Consider the following 24,813-nt stretch of genomic DNA (forward strand, 5'->3'; position numbering starts at 1 on the left):
AAGGTAAACGGGCTGGGGTGGATGTGGAAAGTTGAAATTGTGAACTGAGTTAACTTAACTCAGACCTGCCGAACTTGGGAAAATATTTAACGTTAATAACGTTAGCCTAACATTACGTAATTTGCAAGCTAGCTTGATTGTTCACCAGGCATCTAAGCTGGCAATGTAATGTTAAGTTAAATGGTCCGTGTGTCACAGATTGTTAAACCTGATTTTCAATAGTACCTTATTCATAATTATTATAGGAGCCAAACCCGTCACTGTAATGAGAGGAGCAGATCATGTCAGGATGGAAAAAAGCGAGCGCATGTGTCACATAAATAATGTTACCTAGAAAGTGACCGGGAGGTGTGTGTGTGCCTTGCAGTTAAAATAATTATGACGTCAGATTAGGAGGACACTGACAGGGAGAGAGAGAGCAACAGAACTAAAAAGAAGCGAAAGTTCCTCAGAAGTTCCTCAGTATCAGGAACAATGGCCGTGCCTCCACCCCTCAAAACTGCAAAACCATTCATTTTGCACATTGTGCTATTACGATTTTGACGTCCAAGGAGCTTCAGGGAATAGTGTGGCTAAACCTGTAGTTACAAAGTCCTACATTCCTAGATTTTTATTAATTGAATAGGCTACATATTTTTCCATTAGGCCTATAATATGTGTGCCTATATAAGCTGATTCAATTATTTAATTATTAAATAAATTGTAAATCCTGAACAGAAACTTGGGTTTTATTCATAATTGACAGTGTTTACAGTTTTTTTTTTTACATTACAACACAAGTTTCTGTAAACATTTTAAAATGAAAACATATATTACAATATAAAAATAAAAAAAATATCATTATTTCCATTTTTTATCAGTTTGTATAAGCACACATATTTTACAATGAAATATTAATCAGGAAAAAAATGGTTTAAGTAGATGTGCTGAAACATTTGACTTTCGCTGTATATTATAAAATAGCCCAGTGCAATGCAAGTTTGTAAAATATTAAAAGAGTTCTTCTCAAAAATATATGATTGTATTGTTTTCTTCACAGCCGATTTATATGTTGAATAACTTGATGATATGGTGGTGAGTAGGGAAATGACCGTGTGCAAAGCGAAGTGGTGCAAAATCATGTAAACTTAGTGTTACGCTATTGTGGTACTCAAAATATTTTTCCATGGTTGGCAGGTCTGCTCTTGTGACTTCAGATTGAAAAAGTAAAGTAACTTCTGTCCTCACACGGTGGGGACAAAGTCATTTATACCTGTTGCTTCCAGGGCAAACATCCTGTCCCCGGTAGCTTGCTAAATGAACCATGAACAGGAGAAGATGGCCTCCCCAAACCACAACTCAGGGCATTCAAGAATGGCCAGAAACCCCTCCCCTCCCTTTTCCTCTCAATTCTTTAACTATAGGCAGTAATTTTGTTTAACTACTCACTTCACTCACAAATTAACACAGTGTGGTTGAACACACATTCAGATTTTAGGTTAGATGTACTTCTGTGTTTGATGTGAGTCTTTTTCAATTTCAAAAGAATTTGTGACATATATCAGATGATGGCAAAAGTAAACTGACCATTTATCCGCCAACAAACACACATATGGTGATATTATTAAGAAGAGCTACACTTCTAGACCTTGTACCTTAATTACATGCAAGATTGGGACATGTTGTTTCCTAATTTCACAAACCACAAAGTGTTTCAATGTACTGCAAACAAACTCTCTTTCCTGAACCCTCTAGCCACAAAGTACATGAAGAAATATGTAATTTTATCATGTCAATGAAGCCTCTTAAACAGATAATTAAAGGAATGTTCTGGGTTCAATACAACTTAAGGTCAAACGACAGCATTTGTGGCATATTGTTGATTAGCACACAAAGAAATCTGATTTACCCATCGTTTTTTAACAGCAAACAAATAGCATGATTATAGTAAGGCACTTCCATTGGATGGGTTAATCCATAAAATACTCACTAATTCAAAAGTATAGTCAGAAGGGGTAAACAGGTATTTACCTGAGTTTTGTTGTCATGACAACAACATTGTTATATTGGATATCATTTTACAAATAAGGTTGGTAAGCGATTTTATCACACCAAAATCATGTTAACACTCATAATGTCTTTTAGCTATACTTTTGAAACAGTGTGTATTTTAATGTTTATGGACTGATCACTACAATTATAAATACTTTACTTTTTTTTATATATATATATGAAGAATGAGACAAAATATATATATATATATATATATATATATATATATATATATATATATATATATATATATATATATATATATATATTTTAATCAACATTTTACTACAAATGCTGTAAATTTGTATAATTTTTATAAAACCCAGAACATTCCTAATATAGTCCAGTAGTACTGATATCATTTAGTTGGTTTGTTTTGCATTTGTTTAGATTGCATTCAGATGTCCACAAAGCAAATCTGTGTGTGTAGATAAGCAATGAACTGTGGTCATGTGCACTTAGATGTAAAGAAGTTCAAGAGTTTGCGATTTTGCATTGTGAAATGACTTAAAATATTGTACGGCTAACCATGTGCCGTTTCCAGTTCAAAGTGCTTTGATTCTATCTTCAGGAAGCATGCAGCTGCATTTTGGACCCATTTCTGTAATTTAGAGGGTATTTCAGGCATGAATATTCTTACTAGAGATTTACCTTTAAGCATGAAGTGACCAAACATTACTCAGAGATCCTGGGGGTACACAAGCCTGGAACATGTTGTTCTTGTATCATGATTGTAGTCTTGAGCTATGGTCTGTTTGTATGCTAACTGTACAAGTGCATGTGTGGGTTTGTGTGTATATGTATAGCTTGAGAGGGCTCTAGAGTGATTATTAGGAATGGCTGTAGAAGTGCAGACACAGGGGCTGATGGGACATGCTCCTTTATGATTCTCTCTCTTTGGCCCTGTTATGTGTAGCCTCCACTGGGAGCAGGCTTCCATGATAGGTAGACAGATCCACAGTTAATGGTTGTTTTGATGCTACTGATTAGGGCTGTGATCAGCAAACTTAAATTTAGCCCTGGCCCTAAGGTAGACCTCACAGGCTTCTTGCCAGCAGTTAAAAGGGTGACAGCAAAGCCACTGTGGCAACATCTCCTCCCATGGCACTGAATTGGTACAACACACATACACACCTACAGACAGAGGTGCTAAAATCAAGCCAATACATATTTGTTTTGAAATAAACCCTTTTTGTGATGTGTGTAATTTCTACAATGTTAAAATGGGTCATGATAAATGGAATTAGATTTGACTTGATCTTTTCACATGTAAACATTATTTTTTACTATAAACCAAGCTGCCAAAAAGACTCGCTCTTCTATTTTCAAAAATTGAATTTACAGTGAGGCACTTATTGTACAATAGAAGTGAATAGGACAAATTTTTGGAGGGTTTAAAGACAGAAATGTGAAGCTTTTAATTATTTAAATTATAGGGTTTACAAGGTTACGTCATCATGGCAACAAAGTGGTAAAATTGGATACAATTTTACACAAAAAATGTTACTAAGCCATTTTATCACACTGATATCATGTTAACACACATACTTTTTAAGTCTTGTGGCTATACTTTTGAACTTCCATTGTAAGTGACTCACTGTAAATGCCAAAGTATACTTTGGTTGTCCACATTGCAGATTGTTTTCACACAGTATGCTTGACACAAATTTAGTCATCAGCACAGTCCACACGGCCAAGATTTTCTCAACCCACAGACATTGTCAGGGGCTTAGCATTATGAGGGCATGGTTTTGACAATCTAAGTACAGAATTCAAGGAGAAAGAGTTACTTAGGAGTTTCAATGGCAAATCAAGGAGAATGCAGCTGTAATGAAAAGCTAGTATCTCTATCATTACATGTTTAAAAGTGTTAAGCTGGTTACCATTGGACAAGAAGCACTACACCACATTGCAGGTAGGACAAGTCACAGTTATCACTGTCACACAGGAGGCGTCGATGTGGTGCAGTTGGCAGTCCAAAAGTGTAAATCTAGCCCCCATACACACAAAAGTTGGGAAGGTTTTTGTACCTCTTCAAGAATGAACAAAGTGACGTTGATGAGTTTGCAGGTTAGTATATGTAACTAACATTTTTTTGTTCCTTATGCAGCCTTGAATAGGTTTCATTTAAGCTGTCAAACCACAAAAGACATAGTTGTAACTGAAAATACATTTTGTAGGCTATATGAAAGATACATATACACAATATATCATCTAGTGATAACTAGAGTAAATAATCCACATATGTCCTTTGATAATGATTTAACCATAACAAGTTACTGTTATGACATCTCTGTTGTGTTGTGTGTGTGTGTGTTGCCTTTGCCTAGGAAGTATTGACAGTCGCATTCAAAAATATTTCTTAAGTGTATCCTCGATGTAAAGTTAAGTGTTCAGGCCCTTAGATATTTTTCACATTTTGTTCTGTTGCAGCCTTACAGTAAGCTAAAAAGCTTTTTTTTTTTTTTTTTATAACTTTGCAAATGTATTAAAAAGAAAAAAAAAATGAAATATTACATTAACAAGTATTCAGACTCTTTGCTATGACACTTGAAATTTAGCTCAGGTGCATCCCATTTCTCTGGATCATCTTGAGATAAGTCTACACTTTGATTGGAGTCCAGCTGTGGCAAATTCCATTGATTGGACATAATTTGGAAAGGCATACACCTTTCTATATAAGGCCTCAGAGCAGAAAATGCATATCAGAGCAAATTTCAAGCCATGAGGTCAAAAGAACTGCCTGCAGAGCTCAGAGACAGAATTGTGTTAAAATAAGGTTACACCACAAAAAAAAAAAAAAAAAAAAACTGCTTTAAGGATTAGATCAGGTAGAAAAAGCTCCTTAAAGTAAACATTGCACATCACCACTTTCTTTTTTTTTTACAGTGATCTGTCCTGCAACAGACGGGTTAAACTATCATAAGATTCAGGGAAAATGAAGAGTGAAAATTTGAATGGCACCAGAAACTCCATCTGCTACTCTTCCTCGCATGTTATACTTTATTCAAGGACTGGTTAGCAGTCGCAGAATGCAGACGATCATCTCGCAGCTCGCACCACGTCAGATAATCACCTCGTGCAGATTATCAGATTATCACCTTGTGTGTTTGTTTGAGCAACCCATCCAGCCCCAGAAATTATGCTCTTCAACTTTAATAACAAATATAACTAGAACAGAAAGCTGCACAATACGTTTCTACCATGTAAAAGTCAACACAACCGAGCATGATAAAGGCTCCTTTGACAAGTAACACTTACCTCTAGAAACATCATCTCCAACATGTTTTTTTTATTTGACAACTGTGACAGCTTGTCAAAGTGGCAGCATGGCAGATTGAGGGGGTGGATAGAGAGAGAGAGAGAGAGAGAGAGGGGGCTACTGAGGGAAGATGGGAGGAAGGAAAAGTTCCTGAGAGAAAATCTCATTTAATTTCTATCCAGTGGCTGTGGTACAAATTGACTGAACCCTGTCGGTAGCCTGTTACAGACAGCCCTTTCTCTTCCAAGAGCACTTCACAGATTTTGGTTTGAGTCGTCAGCTGACTGTGATAGGAGTTGCAGTGAAGAGGGGTGGCAGATCTCTTTTTGCCTCTAATGCATGCATCAGAGCAGACTTTTTATCTAGCCTATTCCTATGGACCAGCATGGAATATATTTCTGTATGTATATAGGCAGTATCTGAGAAGTCATGAGATCAACAGTGTAAGAAACATTGGTAGAGTTGTCAGAAATATCCCTTTAACTAGCTTGACCAGGCCCAGTAGATAGACCAGCACTAGACCATCAAACGAGTCTGGATCAGCATGGAAATGCATGCTGGTCTAAGCTTGTATGTTCAACGGTCATGCTAGACAGCCGTATCTAGCACCACCTATAACCAAAATCAATCTTGTTGCCCTCACTTGAAAGAATTTTTTACATTAGTCTCACGTGATTTGTCTGTATGAAAATATTGCTTCAAAATTGGGAAATGACAGCAAGCTATTAGGTAGCTGCACAATGCTTTTAAATTCCTGGTTATTGTTTTATACATGTACTGGAAAAAAGTAGGTACTGTATAATGTCATTCCGGAGCAGATGGCAGAGAAGTTTATATGTTTACCCCTTAAGTGCCCAATCACATTCAGTTCATTTTAACTTATCCCAAGCAATAATTTAATGTTCCTGATTAGTGCTTGATATTTGCATAGAATATGCCGTAGACAATTATGATACAGAAATCCCAAGCAGCATTTTAAAAAGCTCCTAATATAAATGAGTCACCCATTTTGCTGGAAAACACGATAGCAGATCACTGCACACGCACTCACACCACATTACACAAACACACACACTCTTCTTTTCTCACTAGCACACACTAAAAGACACACAAAGATAGACAAACACACCCTCATTCTAAACCCCACATTCCTATTATCTCTCTCTTTAGCTTTTATCTGTATACTTGCCAGAATGTAATACCCCCCCACAGATAAACATGCTGGACATGAGCAAATAACAAATTAGTTTGAGCCAAGTACTAAAGTTCTCGTGCCAAACAGAGACATGTGTGTGTGTTATGTGTGCTATGGCAGAAATTTGATGCTGTTTTAACCAGCATGTGCAGAAAGAAGATCTGCCTCCCTATTGGTCTTGGCGAAAGGCATGGTGGTCTCAATGAGCCATGCTAGATTGGAAAGTGAGTATTTACTCGTACATGTCATAAAATTTAATGAACAATCCCCCAGATGGCCTAGGATGAACCTGAGTGGATGACTAACATTATATCACTATAATTTGCCAAAACTGAAATAGTTTCAGACACAAAGTAACCTGGTGGTTGCATTCAGTTATATGCTATGTTTTAAGCAAAATCCAGTCCCCAAATGACCCCTAACAAGGCCCAATGCTTGCTAGACTAAGCCGCAATGAGCAAAGCAAATATGAAGTCGTAGTGGAGAGCTGGGTTAGAACAGAAGGAAAACCAAAGGTCACCGGGGTATTATAGTCACCGTGCCTCTTATTGGCCTGTATTATTTAAATTAAGCCCATTTCATTATGGCTTTTTTTTTTCCTGGGAAAAGCACTAGTCAACCATAATAAAACTCAAAACAAATCCTTACCATATATTGTGGGGTGGTAAATTGCAAGTAAGCTCAGCATTAAAGGTAGCTTTAAAGGTAACTTTAAATGCAACACACTCAAATCCATGTCCAAAAGTTTATTGTTAAATGTACTGCCATTAAATTGTTTTATTGTAAGAAAAGTATTTCTTATGGTCCCTGTGATATGATCTATTCATGTTGACTAAAAAAAAGGAATTAAAAAATAAATAAATACTGACTACTCGAGTTCAGGGCATGTAAATTAAAAAATAATGGCGTAAGAAAATTATGTGTTGATTATAATAAGTAATTGTGCATGTTGTTGGTACAATGCATTTTATGTACTGCAATATAGCTTTTCTGGAATTGCTACTCATTTAGCTGACTTATGAGGTGACAGACATAAAGGGATAGTTCACTCAAATACAAAAATATTTTTTGTCATTTTTGCTCAAAATGTATGTGACTTTATTTGTTTTGTTTTTTGCTTGAAACACAAAGGTAGGATGTTAGTGACTAACATCCTCAGTCACCGTTCACTTTCATTGTATGGAAAAAAGCAAAGTCTCAACATTGCACAAATTTTCTCATGTTTTCCACAAAAGAAAGAAGGCTAGAACAACATAAGGGTGAGTAAATGATGATAGAATTTTCACTTTTTGTGAATTATCCCTTTAAGATTGAGTATGACTTTTTCTCTGTGATTTCTCTGTGGCAGCATGAGAATGATAAAATACACTGATAAAGCTGACACACCTACAGTTACATACCTAATTGGAATCTTCATTTTATTGAAGTACTGCTTAAAAAAAAAAGAAGTTTTCAATATATGCTCAATTTTTCCAATTTTCTTCTGATTAAACTTCCCTTGAACACACATAACATCAAAATGACAATTCCGAGCTAGTGAAAACTTTCAAGGATGACTTCAATGCAACACAGGTCAAAGCTAATATTCATTCTTGTCGCAATTCATCCACTCTCTTTGTAATACAACTAAACATGATATTCCCATGAAATGCACAGGTCTTTATTTACTCAAATTCATGCACTCTTATTTCTGAGACTGTTGCTACCTTTGAGCCACAGAAAGACAGAACCATCAAGAGAGGTGCAAACAGATTGAGTCTTTAAGCAAACATGGTGTGAGATGTGTAGGTGTGTGAAGCGATGAGACGTCTCTCCTCTCCTCTCATCTGAATGTGAAATTGTGTGATGAAAATGTGATGAGTGTATGTGCCATTGATAAAATCTTCCGGCTGCACTGACATATGACACATTCTCACAGACACATGCACACTTACACATGCACACAGTCACACTCTCATACTTATGCAGCCAAGTGATGAATCTGTTCACAGCACAGCTTTTTAATCAACACACAAAGTCCTGGGTTCTGGTAACTGTTTGTTTGCCAAGTCTTAAGAAAGACCAGAATGAGCAGAGGAAAAGAACTGGCATTAACCTCTGAACATCATACTCAACAGAACTCTCTGCCATTCAAATGGGTTTTGAAGAGACAAAAGGCTGCAAAAGTACCAAACATCTGCTTCAGTAAAACAGCAATTGCATCTAGTACTTCATGCAAAAAGACATTACACTATGAAAATAGATAATATATGTCAGTCATCAATAGTGACACTTTTGTGTCAGCAGTGTTGGGCAAGCTACTCAAAACATTTAGCAAGCTAAGCTGCCAACTACTCAACATAAAAATTTGTTAAGCTAAGCTAAAAGCTACACTTCAGAGAAAGTAGCAAATTACACTTCAAGCTACACACCAAAAGTAGCTTGCTTCATTTAAGCTACTTCATATTTTTTTCAACCAGATGCATGGAGAATGAACTGTCATGGACAGAGCATCTTAAAGATGTATTCACATGATGTTTATCAAAGGCATGGTACAGTATATTACAGTTTAGTGTATACAATTTTACAGTATGGTGCAAAACGTAAAAGTAAAAAAAAAAAAAAACGTTTTATTCATATTTAGACATGCTACCTATTAGAGCTGCACGATTTTGGCTAAATTGAGAATCCTGATTTTTTTTTGCTTAGAATGAAGATCAAGATTCTCTCGTGATTGTGAATTTTTTTTTTTATATCAGTGATTTATAAGGGTATTAAACAAAGTTACATATAATTTACTAGAGGTTCTGACAAAATGTTCTCTGCTTCAATCTATGCAAAAATGCAATAAAGTTGTAAATCAAATATCTAAATTTAAAATGTCCTAAGTCAACAAGAGGGTGCAATGAATACATTATAAACCAAACAGCACCTTGTGATTATTGAAAGGAAAAAAAAACTGCATAATGAATAAAAAAACTTTTTAAACTGTAAAAAGCAAAACGAGCAGAAAAAAAGCTTCATTAACAGTTCTATGTTAACTTGTGTAAAGGGATCAATGGAAAGGAGGAGGCTAGAACCGGCTTTTCAATATAAATAATATTTTAATGAGAAACTTAAAACAGAAGAAACAAACACACATGACGGACATGTCCGTAAACTATCTCTCTCCCACACGATCCTCTGCAGTCGACCTTTATCCCTCTCGGGAGGCTTGATTAGCCTAATACGGGACTGGGTGTGTAGGATCACGACCCGGCCCCGCCCTCCGCCCTGCCACACTTGGTACTGTACTTGTAAGTAAAAATGCAATAAAACACTGTTAATATTTTTTTTTTTATAAATATTAACCATTTAAATTAAAGCAATAAGGCTTTCGGTGTTTCTCCTGTAAAACTTGCTTCAAGTTGTAAAGGAATTATTCAAGAGCCAGTAATTAAATAGAGAACAGAGTAAACTCTGAGAGAACAGAGAACAGTGCTTTTTAGCAACAGTAGCAATTAAACATTAAAAACATTATTATATAAAACATTAAAAAAGTAATTTATTGCAAAACGAAACTACTTAAATACTTGACAATCTTTATTGTGTGATTATTAGATCTGCATTAATACTGATTCGATGCAGTAAAGAATGTCTGTATGCCTATAACAGACATCATGCAGTTTATATACATTTAGAGATCGCACAAATCTAACGTTGAAGAATTTTATCTGCTTATACATTAATGGCTGATGCAGATTTAATCCCATTTGTCAACACTGGTAACAGCTGTGTTTACATTGAAATCACCTAAAGAGCGGTATTTTGATTAAAAACAGTGCAGAGTCTCGTGCAGGAGTGCTGCATTCATCACAAGACACAAGTGATCTTTTAATGATTAATCATGCAGCTCTACTACCTATACAGACCCATGTGTTCAACATGTAAATTTGTATATTTAATTTTTCATATTTATACTACTACCTCTACAAATTTGAACATAATTTCCTTTGCACATTCCTGTGTAAAAACTTTGCACATATACTATTCAACTTTCTTGTAATTCTGTGTCTTGCGGTTGCATTTCTGTGTGTACTGGAAGCTTCTGATCAGAGGCCAAATTTCTTGTGTGTGTGAGAGAGAGAGAGCACATCTAGGCAATAAAACTATGATATCTGATGGTATCAGATGGTAATACTATGGTACTTTGAGATACAATTACCATATTTATGTACTATTCTGTATTTACATGGAGCTTCAAAGTACTTCAAAGAATACCATGGTACTAACATGGTAATTTGATATATGATTACCACATTCATGAATGTACATGATGCTTCAAGGTAATTTAAAGAACACCATGGTATTACTAAGGTACTTCACTAAATTACTAATGTACCTTCATATACCACTGTATTAACATGGTGCTCCCAGGTAATGGTGCATGTCCAAAAAACGTGTTAATGTCATGGTACTTTTTTTATGTGTTTTCGTGTAGGCTACTACGTCTTTGATACTCTTTTGGTGGTAAAATCTTTACCTGCAGTGCCATTCAAGCTGTACAACTTAATAAAGACATTCTTCATCACTGGCAAATGATAGGATGCATTTCCATATTTGGTTTCCATTGATTGTAGAACAAATGCAACCAGCATTATCTTTATTTTCAATATTTGAAAATATTCTGTGATCCTGTTGGCAAGTGAGAGCGCGCACAAAATGATTCAGCAACAAGCGCGTGAGCTTTCTGAGTCATTCAGACTGAATCGCGAACCAATTCAGACTGCTTTGCTCTAATGTGTAACAAATTAATTGTAAAGAACCGACTCACAAACAAATCGCTCATGTGAGTCGGTTCTTTACAATTAACTTGTTACACATTAGAGCAAAGCAGTCTGAATTGGTTCGCGATTCAGTCTGAATGACTCAGAAAGCTCACGCTCTTGTTGCTGAAGGAGGTGCCCCTGAATCTTTAGTTCTGATTCAGGGGCACCTCCTGAAGTCCCTATAAGGATAGCATGACAGAGGTGGAACTGATCAATGAGGCCACGATCCAGGATGTCCCAAGCCTGGATCCAGCATCTCTCCTCAGGTTCATAACCCTCCCAGTCTACCAGGTACTAGAACCCTCTGCCCCTCCATCTGACATTGATTAACCTTTTAACAGTGTAAGCCGGGGCGCCCTCAACTAGGCATGGGGAAGGTGGGACAGGTGCGGCTGAATGCAAATCCGGTGTAATCTTTGAGACGTGGAATTTGGGATGGATGCATTTGATGTAGGGGGGGCAATTTAAGGTGGACCACCACAGGGCTAATGATCTTAGAGATAGGAAAAGGCCTGATAAAATTGGTCCCCAGCTTATGACAGGGGAGTCGGAGTGAGATGTCTTTGGAAGACTCTAGACCTTCTGACCCAGAAGATAATCTCATGGTAGCCCCCAGCTGTCGACAGAATTTTGCCCAAAACATGACACAAATTGGGGTCCCCTGTTGGAAACCACATCCACCAGGAGGCCATGAAGGCAGAGGATGTGGTTAGTGACTTCAACCGCTGTCTCCCTTGCTGTGGGTAATTTAGAAAATGTGGTTTCAGCTCACAGAGACTAACAAAACTCAGTACAGGTTGTGGTGAGAGCTGTCAGAGGTGTGGCGAGCTGACTATAATTTAGAATAAACCGGTGATAAAAATTGGCTAACTCCAAAAAAACCTCTGCGAAGCTTTGCAGGAATCTGGGGTTGACTAATCAAAGACCTTAATGCAATCTATGCGCTCTCATCCCAGGAACTGAACAGATTGTGCATGAAAAGTATACTTATCCGCCTTTACGAACGGCCCGTTCTCTTGCCATTTCTGAAGGACCCTCCTGACGTGCTGAACATGATACTGGATATTCTGGGAGAAGATCAGAATATCATCTAAATAAACACAAAACAATTTACGAACAATTGACCATGCGTTGACCAATCTGAAAGGCATGACCAAATATTCAAATTGCCCCCATGGATGTTAAACACTGTCTTCCACTCATGCCCCTCCCCAACCCAGACAAGGTTATAAGCATTGCATAGGTCCAACTTCATAAAGACGGATGCCCCCTACAAGAGTTCGAAAGCTGAAGACAAGGATAACAATTCTTTATCGTGATGTAATTCAGCCCAAGATAATCTATGCAGGGTCTAAGTGAGCCATTCTTCTTCTCCACAAAGAAGAACCCTACCCCTGTCACAGAACAGGAAGGGCGAATGAAACCAGCTGCTAGAGAATCATTGATATACTTATTCATGGCCTCCTTCTCAGGAGCTGAGAGTGAAAAATGCCGACCTCGTGGGGGAGAAGTTCCGGGAAGCAAATCAATGGTGCAATCATATGGGTAATGAGGAGGAAGTGTTGTGGCACTGGACCGACTGAACACAGCCCTCAAGTCATTGTATGCCACAGGTACTCCGGATAAATCCAGTATACTGTTTAAACTTTTTGGGGCCATTGTACACAAATATTTTCGAAACATAAGGCTAATCCAACACAGCCACATTTCTTTTTAAGTAACAAAAATAACCATCTTAACCATCAAAATTCACTTTTCTTGTCTGAGTCTTTATAATAGACATAATTATAAATGTGAAAGAATGCTTTGCATTTATCTATTTGTATGATCTGTGATTAAATAAGTAGTCAATGAGTAAATTGCTTAACAAAGTGCTGTGGGTGTATGGTACATTTTTTTTAATTAATGCATGAGGTTGCATGGCTCATGGTGAGTGGCCAATAACAGCTGACCTTCAGTTTGGTAGTTACACTGTATTGTTATAAAGAGTTTTTTTTTTTTTTTTATATGAGAATACAGTCAGCCTCATCTATTAGTCCAATCCTTGATATGTACTGTTTTGTTTATGTTTTAAGCTTGGCCAATTTTGCAAGCAAAGTTTAAGTTAAGTTTCCCTGTATGTTGAATGTTGTCTTTCTATGTCAGAGAGAGACGACCACATATATGGTTGAAATGCAAATAAGAGAGGGAATGTTGCCACTCAGCATGTTTATTATAAGAGCTGCTGCAGTCACGTGATTTCAGAGATTAAGAGACAGCCGAAACTTTAACAGAAAACTGAATCAGAGCCACTATCGTCTGTCACACAGTGTGGTCTGGCTATCTAGAACTATTATGAATATAATTCTAATTATGCATGCAGCTTTTATTACCTTATATTCATTGAGAGACTATTGGAATATTTGTACTTTTAAAAATAATTTGCCACACCACAAACTAACTAGCATGGTGATTGTGATTAAAATGCTAAATAAATTGATTGATTATCAGATGTCCACATTATGAAATAATGTATTCATCAACTAAAATGAATTGAAAGGAAGTAGGGTTAGTTCGCCCAAAAAATGAAAATTCTCTCATAATTTACTCACCCTCATGATTTTGCAGGTGTGTATGTCTTTCTTTCCTCAGCAGAACTTATTTGAGGAAAAATATCTTTGTGCAGAAGGTACTAAAATTGCAAGTGGATGGTGAACCGACTTTTGAAGCTCCAAAAAGTACAGACAGTGAGCATAAATGTCATCCACGTGAATCCAGCAGTTAAATTAATGTCTTCTAAAGCAATTGCACAACAGGAAGATCACGGCACATCACAAAGCTTGCAATAGATACGTTCTACGTCCTCCTGTCTTTCGGAGTTCGTTCATCCAAGGTAGCTTTGTGAGACTTGTCTTCATAAGAATGCAAGTCCGTTCTCTGTGCGTTCTTTCCATCATTAACTTTATTAACCTCAACAAATGGTCATATTTAAAGCAAGCTTTCAAGCAAACCTGAATATTTTTGTGAACCTTGAACCCAAAAGAAAAACAATTGTTAACAGTTGTAAGTAATGAATAAAAGTTCAACATCACCTGCATGACTTGTGAGATCATATCAGTTCACTCCCTTCCAAACTCCTTACCCCTCAAATCTATGTATATGTCCATAAAAATTGGAAAATGATTAGTATGTTTTTTTTTAACTGATCTGAATTATGGGGACACTAGATATGTCCTCATAAACCACATTTATAGCATAATACCCTTGTAATTACCAGTTTGAAACCTAAAAAAAGTTCTCCACACACACAGAGAGACACCCTTACATGCCTCTTAATACACTGAACTTCAGAGATACAATCTTAGACTCACTCACTGATAACAGAGGCCTGTTCATGCCTCAGGTGTTACATTGTGTACTGACATCACTGTAAAACCTGAACTCAAAAGGGGCCAGCTGATGTTTGGCTGCATTTTTACAGCAAATCTTATCATTTACATTCTTTTATTGTTCCATGCAATCTAAAATCTTGGTTTAACAATCTTGAGCAATTTTCCCTTTGTTTTACCTGTACATGTGCACGGGATATTCGCTGCTTTTGACGTGAAAATGTAAAGAGGCATGCGCACAACACATTGGATAATCAAGTAAGAATGCCTGTAAAGGAGTAATGGGCCAAAATCTACATGAACTAACTTCGATAAAAGAAAACCATTTAATGTGTTTACATTACCACACATGTTGTTGGATTATTAAGCAAAATCGGTGTAAGATTGTGCATGTAAACACTCTCAATGATGTAGAACTAACACAGAGAGCCAAACCTTAATCATTACTGGGAGACTTGTCCACATACTAGTGATGGGTCTTTCATGAACGATTTGTTCATTTTGAACAAATCAGTTATGTGACTCAGAAGAACAAGTAGTCTAATAGAATTCGTTTGTTATGTGAAAATGGTTTTATGTGTTTTTGTTCATGTCTTTTATTTTGGTAAAATAGTTCCATGCCATGTTTGTTCCTGTTTCATTGTCATGTTATCTTGTCATGTGTTTCCCATGTTCTAATGGCTCGTCCAACTATTTAGCCCTCATGTTTGCCATTGTCCATTGTTGAGTATTGTGAATGTATCATTGTTGGTGTGCAATGTTCCATGTCAAGTTTATAGTCAAGCCATGTCATGTCAAGTCACGTTGTAATACTATTCAATGGAAAGGAGGACAGGAAGCAGGTCTTCACCACAAGGTAAGCTTTTTAATGCCGACGTAATTTATACAATTTATAATAACACACAATATGACACAAGCGCACTGGGTTAGCTTGTCCTCTCTCTCCCCTGGAGGCCCTCTCGCTGCCTTTATATGCCGCTCTCCCCATGCTCACTGAAATTAGAGACAGGTGTTAGACATAATTTAGCTCAGGTGTAAGCGCCCTTACCGCTTTTCTCTCCCGGACGGGCGCTTGACCACGCCCCCGCTGCCACATACCCCCACCGCCCGACTCAGGCCGGGCGTCATCCGCCTGCCTACCACCCCCCATTTCTGGAGAGGAAGTCGGCGACAGCCATCTGCACCCCCGGTCTGTGGACCACCTTGAATTTAAAGGGCTGGAGAGCTAGATACCAACGGGTGATCCGGGCGTTAGTATCCTTCATGCGGTGAAGCCTCTGCAGTGGGGCGTGATCCGAGCAGAGGGTGAAGGCCCGCCCCAGCAGGTAGTAACGGAGGGTGAGGACCGCCCACTTGATGGCCAAACACTCCTTCTCCACGGTGCTGTACTTAGTCTCCCTTAAGGAGAGCTTACGGCTAATGTACAGCACCGGCGCCTCCCTCCACCACCTGCGTGAGTACGCCCCCAGCCCTCTGTCTGAAGCGTCCGTCTGTAATACAAAAGGGAGAGAGAAGTCAGGTGCATGAAGATGCGGCCCCCCACAAAGTGCGGCTTTAATCTGCATAAACGCCTGTTGACACTACTCTGACCACTGGACCGGATCTGGAGCCCCCTTTTTAGTGAGGTCAGTCAGCGGGCTGGTGACGTCCGAATAATTAGGCACAAACCTTCTATAATAGCCAGCCAGCCCCAGGAACTGCCTCACCCCCTTTTTGGTCTTGGGTCTAGGGCTAGTCGCAATCGCTGCGGTTTTGTCAATTTGGGGACGCACCTGGCCATGACCCAAGTGGAACCCCAGATACCGTACCTCCACACGCTCAATCGCGCACTTCTTAGGATTTGTTGTGAGCCCCGCCCGCCGCAGCGATCTCAGGACGGCCCTTAGATGTTGCATGTGCCGCTGCCAGTCATTGCTATAAATGATGATATCATCTAAATAGGCAGTGGCGTACGCGGTGTGAGGTCTGAGGATCCGATCCATAAGACGCTGAAACGTGGCTGGTGCCCCAAACAAACCGAAAGGAAGCGTCATGAATTGGTGTAATCCAAACGGCGTAGTGAAGGCGGTTTTCTCACGGGACATTGGTGTCAAGGGGATCTGCCAATAACCCTTCGTTAAATCCAAGGTCGAATAAAAACGAGCAGCACCTAACCGATCGAGCAGTTCATCAACACGGGGCATTGGGTACGCGTCAAATTTAGACACCGCGTTAACTTTTCTGTAATCCACACAGAATCGAACAGACCCATCGCTCTGCGGAACAAGAACAACCGGGCTGGACCAATCGCTGTGGGATTCCTCTATTATGCCCATATCGAGCATCGCATCTAATTCCTCCCGAACTATTTTCTTTTTATGTTCGGGTAAGCGATAGGGGCGGCACCGTACCACCACGCCCGGTTCGGTCTCGATGTGGTGCTGTATGATGTTTGTACGGCCCGGTAGATGGGAAAACACGTCTGCAAATTCCTTTTGTAAATCGGAAACCTCTATGAGTTGACGCGGTGAGAGGTGGTCTCCACAAGTAACCGGAGTGTTGCGAATGTGGGCTTTGTTTACCTCCGGTCCGAGCTCCGCCCTCTCCGGAACCACCGTGGCCAACGTCACAGAGGCCGCCTCCTCCCTCCACAATTTCAGGAGGTTGAGGTGATATATTTGCCACGTGCCCCCTCTATCGGCACGCTTAACCTCATAATCGAGATCCCCAACTCGTCGTGGTGACCACAAACGGTCCTTGCCACTTGGCGAGTAATTTAGAGCTCGACGCTGGGAGCAATACAAGTACCTTATCTCCCGGTGCAAATTCCGTAGCCGAGCACCCCTGTCATACAGCCGGCGCTATGCGTTCTTGAGCCTGGAGCAAATTCTCCTGTGTTAGTCAGCCCCAGTGTGTGGAGTTTTGCTCTAAGATCAAGAACGCACTGAATTTCATTTTTGCTATTAGAAGGTCCCTCCTCCCAAGCTTCGCGGATGACGCCGAGGACCCCGCGTGGCGTCGCCCGTACAGCAGCTCAAACGGGAGAACCCTGTGGAGGCTTGTGGACCTCTCGTACTGCAAACAACAGGGGTCTAGCCACTTATCCCAATTTCTAGCGCCATCGCGGTACGCAATTTACTGAATCATGTTCTTGAGCTGCTTTATTAAATCGCTCCACTAGGCCATCAGTCTGCGGATGGTAAACGCTGGTGCTGAATCGACTTAATGCCCAAGAGCTCGTAAAGTTCACGGAGTGTTCGTGACATAAAAGTCGTGCCTTGATCGGTGAGGATTTCTTTCGAATCCCCACCCGGAGATTATCTTGAAGAGTGCCCCTGCAACACTACGTGCGGAGATGTTGCTCAGAGGCACTGCTTCCGGATATCGCGTCGCGTAATCCACTAGGATTAACACGAAGCGATGCCCGCGTGCTGTCCGTTCTAATGGCCCGATGAGGTCCATCCCAATTCTTTCAAAGGGGACCTCGATCAATGGTAGAGGGCGCAATGGCGCTTTTGGGGTGGCCGGTGGGTTTACCAGCTGACATTCGCGGCACGCCGCACACCACCTGCGGACGCCACCGCCAATGCCCGCCAATAGAAACGGGCTATTAGACGGAGAAGTGTTTTTCGTTCCCCTAGGTGACCGGCCATAGGATTATAGTGAGCCGCCTGGAAAACTATTTCCGGCGGCTCCGTGGAATCAACAATTGGGTCACTTCCTCTTTTGTTTGAGCGCCCTACGCCACTCTATATAGCCGATCTTTAATCATGGCAAAATACGGGTATGAAATGGTGATGCCTGGCCGAGCTGTTGACCATCAATTACTCTCACTTGGTCAAGAGCATGTTTAAGGGTTTCGTCTCATGACTGTTCTAGAGGGAAGTCCCCTCAGGGAATTCCCTGAGAGGAGGGGTGGCCACCTCGCCCCTTCCCTCGTCATTCAGAGCAGCCGAGGACGGCCCCGGCTCCGCCTCCCCTGCCAGAGCATCGCGACACCGCACACCTCTTTATGCAGGACCCATCCGCAGCAAATCCCTCTAAAATATCTTCAAAACCCGGCCAATCAGTACCCAAGATTAGCGGATGAGTGAGGCGGGAACTAACCGCTGCCTCCACACTATGGTTTCTTCCCCTGAATTGAATCGCCAAAGTCACCATGGGATACTTGTGAACATCCCCATGCACACACCTCACCCTCACCAGTTTAGCTAAACCCAAAGCCCCGGGTTGAACCAAGCGTTGATGGATGGTGGTCTGATTGCAGCCGGTATCCAGCAAAGCTTGGTAAATACCCCCCCGATCTTTACCGGAATCCGGGCGATGGCACTGGACCCACCACGCCGTCTTCCGAGGCAGCCGTTGAACGAACTGTTCCAATACCACCTGGTCGATTACTCCCTCGACGTCGCGGTCCCCCGCGAGCAGCCACCTCCGACAGGCGTCCCGGAGCCGTTGAGCGAACGCGAACAGGCGATCGGACGTTCCTAGTTTAATGCCCCGGAAGAGCTGGCGATTCTCTTCCGAGCTCCGACCGACCCGCTGCAGAATAGACCTCTTCAGATCGGTGTAGGAGGTTCGTCGCCGGCAACTGCTGTGCCGCAAGTTGAGCTTCCCCGGACAGGAGGGGAATCAGGCGGGCTGCCCACTGTTCGCGGGGCCAGCCCCAGATTTCTGCTGAACGCTCGAACAAATCGAGGAAGGCCTCAGGATCATCTGCTGCCCCCATCTTCTGTAGCATGGGGGGGGGCAGCGTAGCGCAGGTGTCCGGGGTCACGGTTGTGGCTGACGCGCCCTCCTGGCTGAGGAGGCTCCGGATGGCGAGCCGGTCCTCTGCCTGAGCCCGCATGATTTCGAAAAACCGGCGATCTTGGTCCTGCCGGAGCTCAAGCAGGGATTGCTGGTGGCCTTGATGCAGCGTCGCGAGGGACTGGAGGACTTCTGCCAGCTGGGAGGACTCTATGGGGCGACCACTTTCCATGCTTCCTTTAAAGTCCCGGGTTTTGGCACCAGTGTAATACTATTCAATGGAAAGGAGGACAGGAAGCAGGTCTTCACCACAAGGTAAGCTTTTTAATGCCGACATAATTTATACAATTTATCATAACGCCTCCAGGGGAGAGAGACGACAAGCTAACCCAGTGCGCTTGTGTCATATTGTGCCCTCTCGCTGCCTTTTTATGCCGCTCTCCCCATGCTCACTGAAATTAGAGACAGGTGTTAGACATAATTTAGCTCAGGTGTAAGCGCCCTTACCGCTTTTCTCTCCCGGACGGGCGCTTGACCACGCCCCCGCTGCCACACACGTTTAGTCAAGTCATTCATGTTTATGTTTGGATTCATGTTTGGGATATTCATTGAGTTTTTCGCACTTTATCGTCATTGTCTCTTCGTCTACCTGTTGCAAGCCTTGTTACAGTGTTGTACAGGAAACAGAAATTATTAGTTCACCTTTCAACTATTTTGTTCCGAGTCGTTCATTCTTTTGTCACATGACAGTCGTATATGCTATGCACACACGGCTGTCATGTGACAAAAGAATGAACAACTCAGACAAGAAGATTCCAGAGGTGAACTAATCATTTGTTTCTCATAATTTGTCTTTGGCTGCATTATCAATTTTTCCTTATTGGGACTATAATCAAAGTTTACATACAGGTGAAACTCGAAAAATTAGAATATCGTGCAAAAGTTCATTAATTTCAGTAATTCAACTTAAAAGGTGAAACTAATTGTAGGACTTTCCACTAAGGAAGGGACAGGAAACAGCATCAAAAGTAAGGCTTTTTTAATCTTTTTTCCACTTTCACACAATAATATTACACAGTTCGTTTCGCTGGGCTTGGTGTCGGGCTCTCTCTCCCCCTGCTCTGCGGCTGCTGGCTTTTTATCCGCTCTCCTCGCTCTACTGCAATTAGAGACAGGTGTTAGACATAATTTCGCCCAGGTGTGAGCGCCCTTACCGCTTTTCTCTCCCAGACGGGCGCTTGACCACGCCCCCACTGCCACATACCCCCACCGCCCGACTCAGGCCGGGGCGTCATCCGGCCTGCCTACCACTGCCCCCCCATTTCTGGAGAGGAAGTCGGCGGCAGCCATCTGCACCCCGGTCTGTGGACCACCTTGAACTTAAAAGGCTGGAGGGCCAGATACCAACGGGTGATCCGGGCGTTAGTATCTTTCATGCGGTGGAGCCACTGCAGTGGGGCATGATCCGAGCAGAGGGTGAAGGCCCGCCCCAGCAGGTAGTACCGAGGGTGAGGACCGCCCATTTGATGGCCAGACACTCCTTCTCCACGGTGCTGTACTTAGTCTCCCTTAAGGAGAGCTTTGGCTAATGTACAACACCGGGCGCTCCTCTCCCTCCACCAGCTGCAAGAGTATGGCCCCCAGCCCTCTGTCTGAAGCGTCCGTCTGCAATACAAAAGGGAGAGAGAAGTCAGGTGCATGCAAAGCGGCCCCCACAAAGTGCAGCTTTGATCTGCGTAACGCCTGTTGGCACTGCTCTGACCATTGGACCGGATCTGGAGCCCCTTTTTAGTGAGGTCAGTCAGCGGGCTGGTGGCGTCGAATAATTAGGCACAAATCTTCTGTAATAGCCAGCCAGCCCCAGGAACTGCCTCACCCCCTTTTTGGTCTTAGGTCTAGGGCAAGTCGCAATCACCGCGGTCTTATCAATTTGGGGACGCACCTGGCCATGACCCAAGTGGAAGCCCAGATACCGTACCTCCACACGCCCAACCGCGCATTTCTTGGGGTTTGCTGTGAGCCCCGCCCACCGCAGCGATCTCAGGACGGCCCTCAGATGTTGCATGTGCCGCTGCCAATCATTGCTATAAATGATAATGTCATCTAAATAGGCAGCGTGCAGCGGTGTCGCGGTCTGAGGATCCGATCCATGAGTCGCTGAAACGTGGCTGGTGCACCAAACAAACCGAAAGGAAGCATCACAAATTGGTGTAATCCAAACGGCGTGGTGAAGGCTGTTTTCTCACGGGACATTGGTGTCAAGGGGATCTGCCAATAACCCTTTGTTAAATCCAAGGTCGAATAAAATCGAGCAGTACCTAACCGATCGAGCAGTTCATCAACCCGGGGCATTGGGTACGCGTCAAATTTAGACGCCGTGTTGACTTTTCTGTAATCCACACAGAATCGAACAGACCCATCACTCTTGGGAACAAGAACAACCGGGCTGGACCAATCACTGTGGGATTCCTCTATTACGCCCATATCAAGCATCGCATCTAATTCTTCCCGTCACGATTTTCTTTTTATGTTCGGATTAGCGATAGAGGCGACACGCACCACCGCGCCCGGCTCGGTCTCGATGTGGTGCTGTATGAGGTTTGTACAGCCCGGTAGAGGGAAAATACGTCCGCAAATTCCTTCTGTAATTCAGAAACCTCTGTGAGCTGCCGCGCGAGAGTTGGTCCCCACAAGTAACCGGAGTGTTGGGATTGTAGTTTTTGTTTATCTCGGTCCGAGCTCCGCCCTCTCGGAACTACCGTGGCCAGCGTCACAGAGGCCGCCTCCTCCCTCCATAATTTCAGGAGGTTGAGGTGATAAATTTGACGCGTGCCCCTCTATCGATGCGTTTAACCTCATAATCGAGATCCCCACTGCGTCGTGTGACCTCAAAGGGTCCTTGCCACTTGGCGAGTAATTTAGAGCTCGATGTTGGGAGTAATACTGAGTACCTTGTCTCCGGTGCAAATTCCGTAGCCGAGCACCCCTGTTATACAGCCGGCGTTGGCGTTCTTGAGCTTGGAGCAAATTCTCCTGTGTTAGTCAAGCCCCAGTGTGTGGAGTTTTGCTCTAAGATCGAGAACGAACTGAATTTCATTTTTACTATTAGAAGGTCCCTCCTCCCACGCCAGCGGATGGCGTCAAGGACACCGCGAGCGTCGCCCGTACAGCAGCTCAAGCGGGAGAACCGGTGGAGGCTTGCGGGACCTCTCGTACTGCAAACAACAGGGGTCTAGCCACTTATCCCAATTTCTAGCGTCATCGTGTATGCAATTTACTGAATCATGTTCTTGAGCGTTTTATTAAATCGTTCCACTAGGCCATCTGTCTGAGGATGGTAAGCGCTAGTGCTGAATCGATTTGATGCCCAAGAGCTCGTAAAGTTCGCGAAGTGTCCGTGAAATAAAAGTGCGTGCCTTGATCGGTGAGGATTTCTTTCGGAATCCCCACCGGGAGATTATCTTGAAGAGTGCCCCTGCAACACTATGTGCGGAGATGTTGCTCAGAGGCACTGCTTCGGATATCGCGTCGCGTAATCCACCAGGACTAACACGGCGATGTCCGCGTGCTGACCGTTCTAATGGCCCGGCGAGGTCCATTCCAATTCTTTCGAAGGGGACCTCGATTAATGGTAGAGAGCGCACGGCGCTTTTGGGGTGGCGGTGGGTTTACCAGCTGACATTCACGGCACGCCGCACACCACCTGCGGGCGTCACGCCAATGCCCGGCCAATAGAAGCGGGCTATTAGGCGGAGAAGTGTTTTCCGTTCCCCTAGGTGACCGGCCATGGGATTATAGTGAGCCGCCTGGAAAACCATTTCCGGCGGCTCCGTGGAATCAATAATTGTGTTACTTCCTCCTTTGTTTGGGCGTCCTGCGTCACCCTGTATAACCGATCTTTAATAAGCGAAAAATCACGGATATGAAACGGCGACACCCGGCGGAGATGTTGACCATCGATTACTCTCACTTGGTCAAAGGCGTGCTTAAGGGTTTCATCCCGCGACTGCTCCAAGGGAAGTCCCCTCCGAGAATTCCGGAGAGGAGGAGCGTCCACCTCGCCCCTTCCCACGTCACTCGGAGCAGCAGAGGACGGCCCTGGCTCCGCCTCCCGCCAAAGCATCGCACATCACACACCCCTTCACTTTCGCGCAGGACCCATCCGCACAAACTCCCTCCAATAACTTTCTAAAATTCGGCCAATCCGTACCCAAAATTAGCGGATGGGTGAGGCGGAACTAACCGCTGCCTCCACACTATGTTTTTCTCCCGAATTTGATCGCCAGAGTCACCACGGGATACTTGTGTATATCCCCATGCACACACCTCACCCTCACCAGTTTAGCTGAGCCCAGAGCCCGGGTTGAACCAAGCGTTGGTGGATGGTGGTCTGGTTACAGCCGGTATCCAACAAAGCTTGGTATGTACCCCCTGGATTCTTACCGAATCCATGCACGCTCCAGCCCGATCGGGGCAGCCTGCGGAACATCGGAGACCCGCACCACTGCCCCTATTTCCATCAGCAGACACTGATCCCGGAAGTGGTCCGGGTCTCCGCACCTCCAGCAGACCGGCCCAGGCGCTGCGGCCGCACCCGTGCTGGCGGATGCCCCCACCTGAGGAGGAGAGCGGCTGAAGGACGGGGAAGGGCTAGGCGGGTGTTCCCAAGGCCGGGAAGCTGGTCTCACAAATGCTCCGCGCCTGCGGGGGGCAGGAACGGACCCTGGGGAGAGAGCAGAGCGAGAGGGAAGAGGGAGGGAAAAAAACAGGGGAAGACACAGGGGAAGGGGAGACAGAGAGAGGGCTCATCCGCCCTGGGAATCGCCGCCATGTGGTCCTCCAGCGAGTCGGACGGCTTCCTCCAGCGACGCCGGGCGGTGGCACTGGACCCACTCGGCCGTCTTCGGGGCAAGCGCTGGACAAACTGCTCCAGTACCACCTGGTCGACTAGCTCCTCGACGTCAGCGGTCCCGCGCGAGCAGCCACCTCTGACAGGCATCACGCGAGCCGCTGGGCTGAACATAAGCGGGCGGTCGGATTTATCGAGCTTCAAGGCCCGGAAGAGCTGGCGACTTTCTTCCGGGCTCCGACCAACCCGTTGCAAGATGGCTTTCCTCAGATCGGGGTAAGCCAGGAGGCTTGTTGCCGGCAGCTGTTGGGCCAGCGAGTTGTGCTTCTCCGGACAGGAGAGGGACTAGACGGGCTGCCCACTGGTCTTGGGGCCACCCCAAATTTCCGCCGTTCGTTCAAACAAGTCGATGAGCGCTTCTGGGTCATCTGCCGGCCCCATCTTCTGTAACGCGGGTGGGGGCAATGTGGCGCTGGTGTCCGGGGTCGCGGCTGCGGCTGGAGCGGCCTCCTGGCTGAGGAGGCTCCGGATGGCGTGCCGGTCCTCTGCTTGAGCCCGCATGATTTCGAGAAGCGACGATCCTGGTCTTGCCG

The 24,813-nt window shown here is 43.5% G+C and overlaps 1 protein-coding gene across 1 annotated transcript in view; it reads left to right on the top strand.

Moving 5' to 3' along the window:
* LOC127623395 (peptidyl-prolyl cis-trans isomerase FKBP8-like) overlaps window positions 1-24,813 on the top strand; it is a 79,217-nt gene that overhangs the window by 12,868 nt on the left and 41,536 nt on the right. The window lies entirely within an intron of this gene.

This window comes from Xyrauchen texanus, chromosome 29 (genome assembly GCF_025860055.1).
Source record: "Xyrauchen texanus isolate HMW12.3.18 chromosome 29, RBS_HiC_50CHRs, whole genome shotgun sequence".
Lineage (NCBI taxonomy): Eukaryota > Metazoa > Chordata > Actinopteri > Cypriniformes > Catostomidae > Xyrauchen > Xyrauchen texanus.